Raw genomic sequence first — 15,583 nt, forward strand, 5'->3', positions numbered from 1 at the left:
TTCCTTATTCCTATCCACTTTGCCTTTAATCCTGACAGGAACATACAAATTCTGCACTCTCAAAATTTCTCCTTTGAAGGCTTCCCACCTACGGATCACATCCTTGCCAGGGAACAACCTGTCCCAATCCATGCTTTTTAGATCCTTTCTCATTTCTTCAAATCTGGCCTTCTTCCAGTTAAGAACCTCAACCCTACGACCAGTGTTTTATCAGTGTTTTGAAAGGAAGTCACAGACTACACAAGATCATACTTCATATTCAGAAATTTTTAAAATAAAAATGTTATTTCTGTCCTTAGTTATAACCTAAAGTGTGTTTCACATTCAATTCATTTTGAAAGTCACTAATTCAAGAGAACAAACCTCCAAAACGTTACCATTAAAAGCAAATGTTGTAAACAACCAAGGAATCATTCTGCTGAGATTTTTCAGCATTTTCCATATTTATTTCAGATTTTCAGTATTAGGAGTGTACCGTAAACAATTTCTGCTCTGACTAATCACTCACAGAAATGAATTCCAGATCATAACCTTTGGCTGAGTGAAAAAAAAAATCCTAATGTCACTTTCAGGCAAATCTTTGTCATAGAATACAAATACAATGATCGTTCACATCACAGGGCTACTTTGACAAAGCAAGTAAGGTGAAGATAGAAAGCAAAGAAAACATGAGTATGACATTAGAGATGAGTGATTCTGAAATATAATAACGGAACGCTATTATCCATCAGCAGTGTTAACCCAATAATAACGTGCAATCTATGAATAACTTACTCAGTAAAGTAATTTATTTGAAACAAATCAAAAACATCACAAAAATATGTAAGATTTGCAGCAAAAATGATTTTGTGAAATAATTTCACTCAGTGAAATAATGTCCAAAGCGACGCCCCCCTTCCCCCCACTAAAGATCTTCAGCAGGCGAGATGTCTTCAGGGATTCCCTGAACCTCCCCAAAGTACTGATGAAAGCCTCCGGTGGTTAACCCCAATCTCGGACAAAGAAAAGATGAACTTCACGCCGCCCAACTAAACCACGCAACAAATCTCTGCGACCGCTTTCTGCAGCGGCGCCAGCCTCGTCAATTACCTGCTTTGAAGAGAGTTACGGGAGCCACACTCGGGCCCCAGGCCTTCTTCCCTAACAGAGCAGAGGCTGGTGCTCCAAGCCGCACTGATCTCACCCGAGCTCGGTTCCTGGATGTTCACCGCTCTGTCGCTACCGTGATTGCCGTTCGCTCGCCACTAGCTGTGTCAAGCACGAATGCTAAGTTTTCGCCGCGCTTGCAACCACGGGGAGTTATTTTGGTTCATCGTCGTCCCGGCAACATTGTAACGAGACGTACGTCACCTGGCAGCTCATGACGTCACTACATTTCAAGCCGCTCACTCCGGCCCTGTATTAGCATTTTAGCGCAGCCGCACCGAGTGAATCCCTCATTTCACTCTAGTCCGTCTGTAGATCATGGAAGTGATGCGAAAGAACTGGAACTTATTATTTCAGCAGACCAGATTTTAAATCGTGCATCACTGCAGACCCTACATATCAGAAAATATAGGTTTCATGCTTTTCCGTCTATTACAATTTTTTAACCTTTTCTATTAATCTGTAAAGAGATATTTAGACATCTCGGAACCTTCTCATCTAAGTGAACTAAATTCATCAACTGTGCATTCTTTTTAGAGAGTGGGAAACAACTGAAGATCAGATCAGAGGAACATTGTATCATTTCTTAATGCATGCATTACTAAATGACAAGAGAGGACTGCGTGTCCTCATAATCTTAAAAAAAAAGATCAAATCATAAAATAAAAAAGAAAAGTTAACAGGCAATAATTTCCACTATCCAGTATGCACTCCAATGACCTGAGGATGATAACCCTAGGGATATCAGTGCACTGAATCAGAGAACACTGCTTGCACCCATGGTACCCTGTCACATACAGAGGAGTGGAGATGCTTTTTGCCTTAAAGCATCTTAACCGCATCTGGGGGATACTGAAGGTGATCTGTTAGATCTATGAGATAGTGAGAAATTCCATTGTAATGCATGATGTCTGCATTGGCAACGTTCTTTCACTTATTTTATATGTCGTCATACTCTTAGTAATGCTATTTAATGGAGACACTACAAAAGAAAATGCAGCATCTTTATGATTTTTATAAGTACTTCTTAGGCACTGTAAGATATCTTAGTTTCTTTCCTTAACCCAGTGCTAGCAGAGCGGCTCCTGTAAATACTAGTCCTGGCACATCAGTACGGTGACCCTCTTGTCCAGCTTGTCCTCCATATGTACCAGAGGATGGTATTCCGAAGGAACTATAAAAATATAAACTAAAAACCCAAGTGCAAATATTGGAAATATGAAATAAAAAGGAAGACAATGCTGGAAATGCTGAATAACTTCTGTGATGGCGGGAGGATCACAGTTAATGTGACACCTTCCAGATATTTAGAGTTCACTTTTAACCTCTTTAGAAATAGGGTGAGAGGAATGGCAAACCTGCAAAAGAAAATTTTTAAAAATGAGGACCTAGAACTGGCCTCTAAGAGTGAAAATTAATCCTTCAATATACCAGAAAAAAGATGTTATCAAAGAGTATGTTTTCAGTGCCTTTAAAGGGGCCACCAAAGAGTATTTGATGCTCTTTATGCAATCATGATGTACACAGCGATTCGTTAATTGTTACCCTATTCGTCACAAACATTTATTGTTTCCATCAACATTACAGTGGTGCGGCATTTAATACCTATAAATCAGTAATGGTAGAAAATGGCACAAATGGTGCCAAATAGGCCTAGCATTTTTAAGGCAAGTGTTTCACACATTGAGTAGAAATTAATGGACAGGTCAAAAGAACATGTGATTTTCCTAAATTAGTCTCAGTATTTGAATCACTTCTTAAATATAAAACAAAGCCAACCTAATGCTCGTGTCTGTAATTAAAACAACCCACTGTCTACTCCGCAGGGACAACGTTATTGAAAATCCAAAAACGGAAATTTTATTCTGTTTATGACTCCTTGTTGCAAGAGGCTTAAAATGATTTACTCTTGCTCCCCTGAAAAATGCCACATATCTGTATCAAAGAGAATTATCTAATCTGCCAAATAATGACCATATGCCAAAGATGATAGATCTTAGGTAACTGTCTCAGAAAAGTATTGCATTTATTTATTTTTTAGGATTATAACATTGCTGCCAAGGCAGGTTGTACTTGGGGGACCACAAGACCATCAGACGAACACTCACAATGTGCTGGAGGAACTCAGCAGGTCAGTCAGCATTAGTTCAAAAGATTAGTCGGTGTTTCGGGCCGACGAAGGGTTTAGGCCCGAAATGTCGACTAATCTTTTCAACTGATGCTGACTGACCTGCTGAGTTTTTCCAGCGCATTGTGAGTGTTCCTTTGACAACAGCATCTGCAGATTATTTTGTGTTTAAAACCATCAGACTATAAGACATAGCAGCAGAATTAGGCCATTCAGCCCATCAAGTCTGCTCTGCCATTCCATCATGGCTGATCCCAGATCCCACCAACCCCATACACCTGCCTTCTCGTCATATCCTTTGATGCCTTGACCGATCAGGAAACGATCAACTTCCACCTTAAATATCTGCACAGACTTGGCCTCCACCAGAGTCTGTGGCAGAACATTCCACAGATTTACGACTCTCTGGCTAAAAGAATTCCTCCTTACCTCTGTTCTAAAAGGTCGCCATTCAATTCAAGCATAAGGAACAGGCGAGACATGGTACAGGCAGAAGTACGGATCCGTGAGGAAGAGAAGCGGATGTCAAAGGCAGTAGAACAAGGGTCCCAGGGTGCCTGGACAAAATGGGATCTGCCCAAGCGCAAGATCTCATGGGCAGAGTTAAGGAGTCTGGAGCCCTTCCGTATTTCCTTCCTCTTGTGATCCGTGTATGACACCCTTCCTTCGCCATTACATCTGTACACATGGGAGATGAGAGAAGACCTGAACTGTAAGCCCTGTGGTCAAAAGGGGACACTGGCTCATATGCTGTCAGGGTGTAAAACAGCTCTAACTCAAGGACGGTATACGTGGCGCCATGATCAGGTGCTTCTGGCTCTTGCTGACACACTGGAGTGAGAGAGATGCAAGAGAGGATGGCTGGCACAGATTTGAGGAAGCCCATCACCTTCATCAAAGAGGGAACCAGGCCTTCTTCTTCTTCTTCTTCCTGTGTTGTTTAGTGGCGGTTGGCAAACCAGCTTTAAGGTGCATTACCACCACCTGCTAGACTGGAGTGTGGATTGTTGGATAAGCAGGAGAAGGGAAAAGAATTGCATTCCCTATATTCTATATAAAAACCTGGGTCTTTCAGACACTTCATGATACAGATCTGTATTTCTCTTGAATTCCCACTTAAGGTGTCTTCTATATCCACATCAGTTTTTTTGTTTATCTGAAGCACTCCTATCATCTTCACTCTTTCTTTTTGATACTTCTTACATTTTATCAATACATGTTCAACTGTATCTGGTTGATTACAGTATTCACACAACCCAGCTGGATGTTTCTCTATTTTGTGTAATGAGTAATTAAGACTAGTGTGTCCAATTCTCAGACGACTGATGATCACTTTTGTCTTTCTATATCCACTTGACAATCTTTTGTATCTGACTTTCCTCTATTTTGTACAGTTGTCTCCCTGTTACACTCTGACAATAAAAATGACAATAAAGAGGACTGCGAATCTTTATAATATAATCTAATCTAATCAAATCTAATCTCATCCCAATCCTTCTGCCATGTCTCCTCAATACGTGCTTTAATAATGCTCTTGACTTCCACTTTGCTAAGAGCGATCTGGACCTCTATTGTATATGATTTGAGTGATTGTTTAGCTATACTATATACCTTTTCATTACCCTCCACTCCACAATGAGCAGGAATCCAAAGAAAGCTTACTTCTACCCTATTTTTGGTCAGTGTATATAACTTGCATAGAATCTCCAATAAAATATCCTGTCTACTTTCTGATTTTCTTGATTTGATCGAAGTTAATGCAGATAAATTGTCTGTACAGGTTACAGCCTTTTTGATAATATTTTCTTCTGTCCAAGGTAATGCACTCAATAGTGCCATTAATTCCATTGTATACACTGATAAATGGTTTGATGTTCTTTTTCTGATACTGGTTTTGCACTGAGGAATGTAGACTGCAATACCTGTGTGGCCAGATCTAGGGTCTTTTGATCCATCCGTAAATATTACAAGTTCATTTCTAAAATGCAAGTCTTTATATTCTTGTACTATCTGTTTGAATCTATAGTTAGACTTCTTTTTTTAAAAGTTGTTGCAGGTTTTTGTCTACTGTATGCATTGTAAAGAGCCATGGAGGAACATCAGATATTGGAACTGCAGGGCTATATTCCATTTTGTGTGGACAATATTTTTGAGCTGCTGCATCCCTGATCCATCCAAAGCTATTATAATTTGACTTATTATGTTCCCAGCAGTCTTAATATAGCTTTAGCTGGATGTGAGTCATTATGTCCCATGACGTTAACCCAGTAATTTAGCATTAGCTTTATTCTTCTAAGTCTTAATGGCACTTCCCCCATTTCGACTTGAGGAGCTGATATAGGTGATGTTCTGAATGCACCAGTACATATCCTGAGGGCCTGAGCTTGCTCAACATCCAGCATTTTTAAATTACTTTCTGCAGCTGACATGCATGCTACACTTCCTTAATCCAATGTGGCCCTCATTAAAGCTTGATAAATACTTAATAGCGATATCCTGCTTGCACCCCAGTGCTGTCCGGCAAGACCCCTTTCGTAACCAAACAACCAAAGCCCAATCTGCTGCTAATGGCCAGGTCCTGGGAGATGAGGGTCTATCTGGGAAGGAGGTTGCGGTTCCTGGATGTGGTGCACACAACCTTATGCCCGGATGTTGTACTGTGGTCAACTGAAGACAGGAAAATAATTCTGGTTGAGCTGACTGTGTTGTGGGGGGAGGGATGGGAAGAGGCCCATGGGAGAAAGGCCTTGAAGTACCAGCCCTTAGTGCAGGAGTGTAGAGACAAGGGACGGTAGGCATGGTTGTTCCCTGTGGAAATCGACTGCAGAGGTTTCTCAGCCAAATCAGCATGGCGGTTGTTGTCAGCTCTGGGCCTGGATGAAAGGAGCAAAAAACAAGCAGCTCGTAGGATGGGGGAAGAGGCAGAACGAGCCTCTTGTTGGATTTGGAGTAGGTGAGAGGAGGGGAGCTGGAAGCCAGGAGCAGATGGGCAGTGATTTGTACACCACTGCCAGCCCACCAACTGGAGAGTGCCTGGTTAAGGGTTGAAACACTCTGTGAAGCTTGGGAACCACGTGATGATATCTGCTCATGGCTGAAGTCTACAGTTACCTTCTAAGGTATCTGGAGAATGTGCCCGAATGGGTGTATGTAACCAAGTAACAAGAGGCTCTGCCCTTTAGGTCTGGATACCCCCACCATAGGAAACATTCTCTCCACATCCAACCTATCTAGTCCTTTCAACATTCAGTAGGTTTCAATGAGATGCCCCCCACATTCTTCTAAATTCCAGTGAGTACAGGCCCAAAGCTGCCAAACGCTTCTCATGTGTTAACCCCTTCATTCCCATAATCACCCTTGTGAACCTCCTCTGGACTCTCTCCAATGACAACACATCCTTTCTGAGATATGGGGCCCAAAACTGTTGACAATACTCCCAAGTGCGGCCTGACTAGTATAAGAGGGTGTGGTGTTGAGCAGCATTCTTGAACTGCTGAAGATATTTTTGTGATCGTACCCCAAAGAACCCTGTAACATAAGGATTCCACGTTTGTAGTGAGGAATGAAGAAAGAATGAATATATAGAGTACTTCTAAATCAGGATGCTGTGTGACCTGAGTGGAACATGCACTTAATGCCCTGTTCTTCTTGGGAGTATAGATAAATAAAGGTAATAGATTTGGGAGCAGCTTGGGGAAGTAAATGCATGTTTTTGATAGCACACATTATATTACTGTAAATAGTGATGGGGAGAATACATTTTTAAGGTGGTGGATAGGATAATGATTAAGCAAGTGGATTTATCTTAGACGCTGTTGATCTTCCTGAGTCATTGGGGCCTTACTCATCCAGGCAAGCAGAGGGTATTCCATCATGCTATTGACTTGTTGCTTTAGATGGTGGAAAGACCCTAAGGTGTTAGAGGTAAATTGTTCACAACAAAATATCCAACCTTTGACCAGCTTTGTAGCCACTGTGTTTATGAGGTTGGTCCAGTTGATATTCTGGTCATTGATGACCCCCAGGTTGTTGATGGTGGTGAACTGAACAGTGATAATGCTATTAAATGTCGTGTAGCTGAGTTTTCTTGATGGAAGTAACATTTCCCTAGCACATTATGGTGCAAATGTTATCTGCCACTTATGATGGCTCAGGTCATTCTGGATTTAGGTGTGGACCACTTCATTTTTAAAGTAACTTATCATCAAAAATCATCAGAAAATATCCTTACTTCTGACCTTAATGTGGAAGGTAGGTCACTGATAAAACAGCTGACGATGTTTGACCCTGAGGCTATCCTATCATGATGTCATTGGGCTGGGTCGATTAACTTCCAAAACCATGATGATCTTCCTTTGTGCAATGTACAACTCTGTCCATTGGAGTGCTTTCCTGCTTGTGCCCCTTTGTCAAAGGTTGCCATGATGTCAAGGTCAGGCATGCTCACCTTCTGTTTGCAACTCAGCTCCTTGATCACACTTGGCTGTGGTGTGCTCTGAAGCCCAGCGGCCCTTTGGGTACCCAACCTTCGCACTGATGCTCAATTATCACTTTATAATTCTGTTTCTGACACTATCCATTACTTTGTTGATGTTTGAGTGTAAACTAATTGGGTGGATTGAATGTGTCCTATGTTTTGTGAACATATCCGGACCTTTTTCACATTGCTCAGTAAATCCTGTACAGTATCTATACTGGAAGATCCTGATTTCAGCCATTATTGTATTCAAATTCAGGCCATCTTCTTTTGCTAGCAGTTTACATGCTCACAAAAGTCATGACCAGATGCTGCAGAATTACACAGCTTTAATATTGTTGCTTAGCTATGTTTCATTGCTCTGTTAATCCATTCAGTCTCTGCCCTGATGTCATATTAGCACTGACATAAAAATTGAATTCAAGATGCCTGCCTGATACAAACATCTCCCTGTATGTTTAAACTAGATTCACAGCCTTAAGTGATCAAATGAATCACTAAGATGGAAATTCACAATTGATGACTGTAGCAATGCAGTGAGAGACAATATCTATCCAAAAGGTTAGTGGTTTATTTGCTAGGCAGATATTTAGATTAAGACACTAATTGGGCAGAAGGTGACAATGTTGTTACTGCAAAACAGACACACAGCATGACTCAACTGTCCATTCAGCACCATATTATAATCACACAAGCAGGTAGGGAAGAATTAGTATGTTCTTCTTCAAAACAATAACAGTGCCATCAAATTATGTTTAAAAACATGTTTATTAATGCATTTGAATGGAGGACTCCTAATGCTTTTACATATTCTGGTTTACATGTAACTTTAGTCACAACAATTATGTGGTTAAACTTAATTGCCTTATTAAGTATGCTCAAACATTGGTCTATCGAGCACACAGTTGTATGATATTACCTTCTGGATATAACGTTCCTCATGGGAAGTTTTGATGAAGTTAGTTACATCAATTTTCCAACGTACAAAATTGAACAGTCAGCTGGGAATAAAACGATGTGCTTTATGTTAAATGTTCAAAGCTAAGTAATAATTTTTTTCATTTCTTCATATTATACCTACTAACAGTAAAACATACACAGAAAAAAACTGGATGTTACATGCAGATGACTGACAACTCAAAAAGACAATTACAACTTCCTAAATAAAACTGATAAGAAAGTTACTTACAGAATGCAACATTTGATATTTTAGTAATAAGATATAGTTAATAGAAATTAAACCAGCAAGATATTTGTGAAAATAAACAAACATAGCTTCTGAATAAAGAAATGACCCTGACAGTATATTAATACATTAAATTTACATTTCAGATGTAAACAAATAAAAAATCTTTTTTCCCAAGTCTTGTTAAGACAGATTTTAGTTATTTAAAAACAATTGGTCACAATATTGAGATTATTTTAAAAGGAATTACATTTGTAGGATATACAGTAAATGTTTAATTGCAATTACCCACTGTGCAATATTTTATTCAAATTCTCTGGCAATCTTATAAGGGAATAACAAATACATAGAGAAGCAGCATATTTTAATATTTATCTTTGTGTAAATTTTGTTTTGGTGTCAAAGTGCTTGTAATCAGATGACTGATTTTTCCTGCTCTGTCATTTGAGTTGCCATTGTTGAACAAGATGTCTTAATCTTCAAATAAGATGCAACTCTAAAAAAAAATCCACATTGTAAATGAATAAAATTAAGACACCAAAATGCAATAAAATGATACTATAATTTTACTAAGTACCATAGCATCTGGAAGGGCATGTCTATGTTTGTGTGAGAATTAGCCATCACTTATAACATGCAAGGTATTGAAAACATTGTTTATTGATTTCACTAGCTCTTTTAGGAGTGGGCCTTTGAGACCACAAGAACAGCAATGGAAGTGCACTTTTTGATCTACTGAGCCTGCTCTGCCCTTTAATACGATCATGGCTGATTTGACATTCTACAAGTCCATTTTCCCACACTATACCCAGATTCCTTGATTCATTTACTGAGCTAACTCAGCTTTGAATACATTCCAGGATTCAACCACCACTGTTTTCTGGAGTACCAATTTCAAAGGCTCACAACACTTTGAGGGCAGAAGTTCTTCCTCTTCTTGGTCTTAAATGAGACTACATTCTCTTTCCTAGACTCTAGTACAAAGGAAAACCTTTTTATAACTTTTTATCCTGTTCAGCCCTCTAAGGACCTGAGGTGATTCAATTAGATCATCCATCATTATTTTAAATTCCATTGAGTATAGTCCCAGCCTTTTCAACCTTTCCTCAAAGGATCACTACCCCCATACACATAGGATCATCCCAGTCACTGTTCCCTCTAAGCTGCAGGGGTGCATGGCCACGCAGCAACTGAAATGCTCCCGCACACATAGTTCTTGTTGCTGTACAGCTATAATTTTCTTAACATTTAACAATTTAAAGTGCCGTGCAGTTTTCAGTCCATGTAAAAATTTCCTGCTCAGAGCAATGGTTGGTCCACACAGAAGTTAAAAAAAATTTAGAGAGAATCTCAGCGAACCTTTTCTAAACTGCCTCCAGTTATAATATATCTTGTCATGAATAAGGGAAGCAAAACACTCAATAATATAACTAGTTCTTCATTAAAATTATATAACACTTCATTTCTGTTATACTCCAACCATCCTAAAATAGTAGTCAGCATCATTAACCATCTTGTGCACCTGGATATACTAGCCTTTTGTGTTTCTTTAATGAGAATCCCTCAGTATTGCAACTTTCTGCAGTCTTTCTCTATTTAAATAAAAACCAATTTTATCACTCTTCCTTCAAAAGTGAACAAGTTATCTTCCCTCATATATTTTATCTGCTATATTTTGTATTCTCTATCTATCAATATTTCCATGCAAATTGTTTACATCTAGAAAGTAAAGGCACCTACATTAGACTATTGCTTATTAACTACAGCTCCACCTTTAATACTATAATTGCAAACAAACTCATCACCAAACTCTAAGACCTAGGCATCAATATCTCCCCTTGCCACTGGATGCTCAATTTCCTGACCAGCAGAGCACAATCAGTAGGATAGCCAATAACACCCTTACCACAATTATTGTCAGCGCTGATGTTGTACAAGGTTGTGTCCTCAGCACTCTATTCTACTGCCTGCTCTCTCATGACTGTGTGGCCCGATTCTGCCCCAACTCCACCTACAAGCTTGCACTGTAGCGGTTGTTACTCAAATAATGGTGAGTTTGAGTACAGGAAGGAGATAGCTCAGTAACATGGTGTCATGACAATAACATTTTCCTCAGAGTCAGCAAAACAAATGAGCTCTCATTGACATCAGGTGGGGTCGGGGTAGTTACACATGCTTTTGAAACAACAGATATAGGCTTTTATTATTCAAGATAGTTTATTTCCATGACCAGTCTTAACGTGCTTAACGTGAGATAAAAGCCAGATGTGTTTTATAGATGACATGGGAGGAAAAAATTATTTTTCTTAGAATTAAAGCAACACAGTCCCTTGGAAGTGTGTGTCACAACATTAATGCAAAAAGAAAAACGAGAAGTCTTTGATGTCTTGCATAGTTTATGATCAGTCATGATCAGTTTATGTGAGAATTGTTTTGCTGACTTAACATGCCCAGAATACCTTGGTGCCTGTAGCTGAGCACAATATTTTGTGGTTAATAATTTGCTATCAGCCGCAAGTCAATGCTATTTCCTCCTACCTGCTAAAAAGCTCAACCTCACTGATCTACGATTTCTGTGCAAAAACTTCCCTTTTCTCTGCACCTGCTGCTGTGAAAATGTCTGTTCATTTGTTTCTCTGGTACCCAGTAGTTGGGGCATCATCAAGCTGGCTGACATATTAAAAATTCTTTCATGCATCAAACCAAAGTAAAAATGTTTCATATATATGCACAAAATGCCCAATATAGATACAAACATATGTAAATGATTAAAGTGGAAGCTGAAGTATCATTAAAAAATAACTTTTTAGCATATGTGCTAGTAATACCTGCATGCCAGTAATACTTTTTAATAAAGGTGTTTGAGGCTCCCCCACCAATTTTGTGTGAGGTCCTTCTACAGAAAAATACACAAACCCAAAAGCAAAGGAAGGCCTTTTCAACAATGAACGTATCATTCCAAATCTAAGGCAGTGAGCTGGAGCACAGTGTGTTCAGGTGCTGGATGGAGTTGCTAATGGGGATGAGTCAAAAAGAATGGAAACAGGTCCTTCAGACCAACTGGTCCATATCAGCCCAGATGCTCATCCAAGTTCGTCGCATATGCCTGCAGTTGGCCCATATACTTCAAGACTCTTCCTATCAATGTACCTCTCCAAATGTCTTTTCAAAATTGTATTGTATATGCCTCAACCACTTCCTCTGGCAGCTAATTCCATACACTGTACATACCCACTTGGCTATAAAAATGTTGCCTAGCAAATTCCTATTAAATCCTTTCCTTCTGACCTTTGACTCTATCATTTATCTATGCCCCTCATGACTTTACACACTGTTTTGTCTGTGCAGCTACATATCAAATGATTAAAAGCATGCACACGGAATGGCTTTAACTGCAGTATTCACATGGGGGGGGGGAAGAGAGAGAGAGAATGCAGATAGGTAAGTTATCAGTTCAGATGCAGTTATGAGGGGAGCCATTGCTCTAAAAGAAATAGATCCATTAGAGAGAGAGAAGAGGAGAGAAGGGGAGGGGAAAGGAGTAGGAGGATGGGGGATGAGGAGTGGGAGGGGGAGAGGGTTGATGGTTGAAATCGGACCGTAATGAAAATCCATAAGCGATCCGTCTATTTTGGAGTTCAATGTAAAGGATAAAATAAAGTTAGTCCCTTCTGACCAACACTGAAGGAGGCCTTAATTTTCCAATGAAAATGTTTTAGTGGGAGTGATCCACACTGATTATAGGCCTCACTTGTAAAAACTAATTTTGCAGTAAAAAACACAAAAGTGTGTTGTATGCAATCTGCTATCTGCTTATTCATGTGTCTTAGAAGGTATTTACCTGTGTAAGGAACAAAAACGTTGCTCCATGTAAGTGAATTTCTGATCTCCATTGCTTGATTTAAAATCCCTTAAATTTTTAATATTCAGAAAGGAAATTACACTGCACAAACATAAAATTAATGTTTTATTGCCTTAGAGGTTGCTAAAAAGACATTACAGCTTAGTTCACTATTAAAAACTCACTTAGACCTTGTTTAACCAAGTATAAGTTATTCAGTGTATGTTACAGTGAGATTTGTTTGCTAAAAGCTTACGTTTGCATTTGTTCGATTAATTTCATCCTTACTGCATACAGCACAATGTGCAAAGGCAAAGCAAATCTCCAATAGAAATTTTTCAATTCAACATTATCATGTATGCATGAAAACCACAGTTGGTTTAAATTCATAGAACAGTAACAATGAACATCAATGACATTGCTAACATTTCTGTCCCAAATCAAGGCCATTATGAAACTTGATATCTTCCTTCCAAATACTTAAACCATTAAGAGATAGTGATGGAAAATTAATGCAGGTTCTTTCTTCAATGTGCTTTAGATTCTTTAAGTTGTTCAGTTGTTCTAGACATTACTAGCAGACCAAGATTTATTTTCAAAGATGATTAAAATTATCTCCCCAAGCTAAATGGCTTGCTATTTCTAATGGCTTTAAAACTCAACCACTTTGGTCAGTCTATGGTCACCTGCATATCATACTGGATAATAATCTCAGGTATTCTTCTTGATGGCATTATTTAGCTTACATGCCCTCCATTATGGAGATTATCATTTTAATACAAGCTTCTTTAATTTCTTTTATTATATTCCACACGTGAACTGAACTGAGGACAAAGGAAGAACATAGGTGCATCTGCCTAAGCATTTTTATATTGCAATCCAGACTCTCCATTTTTTTAATTACAATTATCTTTCTTTTTCACTGGAATTTAAGTTTCCCATCTCTTTGGATCAATAGTCTTGTCCTCTGAATACTTATCCAATGAACATTCACTAGAATCAGGCCAGGGTCTTTTGCACCAACAAAGGAATGGAAGGCCAAAGAGGATCAATGAAAACTCTTACGGCTTTCATTGGAGAAAGGAGTCTTCTGTGGAACTCATTCCCTATTACTAGTAATGGTGAGGGTTTTTTTTGTATGGAATGTAGTGGTTAGCTTCCTAACTTCTTAGACATAGTCACTGATAACAGGGGAATAATGATGGATGATCCATCCATGACCCTTTCAGTTATAAATTGATTTGGTAGAAGAAACAAGACCATAGAATACAACTCCAAAATCCAGCCTTCAATCAGCTTCAGAGATTAGGAAACCAAGAGCTTATTTTTAGCATGCAAGTCTTTGATAATCAAAACCACATCTGATGTAAGAATAGTTTTTTTTCATCGGCAACCATATTTTCAAAAAGGAAATAGATTTTGTACTACCTTAACACTTCTTTGCCAGAATTTAGGCTCACCCCAACATTTTAGTACAATACATGTTTAGAATATATAAATAACAGGAAACTAAGCGACTTCCTCATTGAATATAGTGAATGTCAGTGGGAATTCCAAAGAAATTTTTTTAATATCTAACTAAATTGCATCAATAAAAAGTTAAGCGTTTTGAGAAGTTAAACCAGGCCAAGACATAAAACAGAGAAACACAGGGCCCTGGCAAGCACTATTAAATAGCAAGACCTTGTTGTACTCATATATAATACCATGAAATCACAAAGCAAGTAGAGAGAGTGATGAAGAAGCCACATGGTAAGCTTACTTTCATCAGCTGAGGCACTAAGTTTAGCATTTATGGTGTCATGTTACAGTGGTACAAGTCTTTCGTTTCACTACACTTGGAATATTGTGTGCTGTTCTGGTAGTGATGCTATCAGAAGGAGGTTGCAAGAAAATGATTCACAGGAATGTTGGTGGAACTATAGGGCTTGAGTAATCAGTAAATATTGGATAGGTTGGAATGTTTTCCCTGGAGTGTAGGAAGCTGAGGAGTGACCTTAAAGAGGTCTATAAAATTATGAAGGGCATAATAAAGTGGAATGTCAGTCATTTTCCCCTTGTAGGAGAGGGAAAACTAGAAGGCATAGGTTTAAGATGAGAGGGGTTGGATGCAAAGGTGATCCCAGATGGTGCTGGATAGGAAATGAGCTGCCAGAGGATTTGGTAGAAACAGTTGCAGTGACAACATCTGAAAGACAGGTACATGGATAGAAAAAGTCTAGAGGGATACAGGCCCAATGCAGACAATTAGGATTAACCTACATTGGCATCTTGGTCAGTATGAGTCAGTTGAGCCAAATAGTCTTTATTCCACACCGTTTAACTCTACATAAAGATACTAACACAAATCACACATAAAATTATGGAATAGGTACCGGCAGAAAGCCAAACCATAACTCAAAACATTACATTATGCATTACATTATTATTTGCCTACTTATCTTTGAGAAATTACTGAGGCAAAAGTGCTGATGGTGTTAGTGGGGTGTGGGGGCAGCATGGAAGCGATAAGTAAATGGCCAGACATGGGAATCCTGTACTGTGACATTCTCTTTCTTTGGATTAGTTGTGATCTGTGACTTGGCCTATGTGATAAAAGAGAAGTAATAACTACATTAGTTTTTTTTGTGGGGGGGGGGGTGGGTCTAAGGTCCAAAGCACCTTTCTAAAGAGAACATCCAGCACTCTTTTCTTCACTGTTCAGTGTGCCTTTAGCTTCATGCTATTGCACTGAAACATGGATATCAGAAACAAGTTGGGGGTTAGATAGCCAATTTCTACCATAATGACATGTGACAACATACT

At 38.9% G+C, this 15,583-nt stretch overlaps 1 protein-coding gene across 1 annotated transcript in view; it reads right to left on the reverse strand.

The window, feature by feature from the left end:
- Positions 1-8,512: 8,512 nt before the first annotated feature.
- The window catches only part of LOC140199063 (OX-2 membrane glycoprotein-like), a 46,541-nt gene continuing 39,470 nt past the window's right edge, over positions 8,513-15,583 (reverse strand). The window contains exon 5 of the mRNA XM_072260511.1: positions 8,513-9,433. The gene's annotated coding sequence lies outside the window, so the exon portion shown is untranslated. The remainder of the gene's footprint in view (positions 9,434-15,583) is intronic.

Source organism: Mobula birostris, chromosome 6, assembly GCF_030028105.1.
Source record: "Mobula birostris isolate sMobBir1 chromosome 6, sMobBir1.hap1, whole genome shotgun sequence".
In the NCBI taxonomy this organism is placed as follows: Eukaryota; Metazoa; Chordata; class Chondrichthyes; order Myliobatiformes; family Myliobatidae; genus Mobula; species Mobula birostris.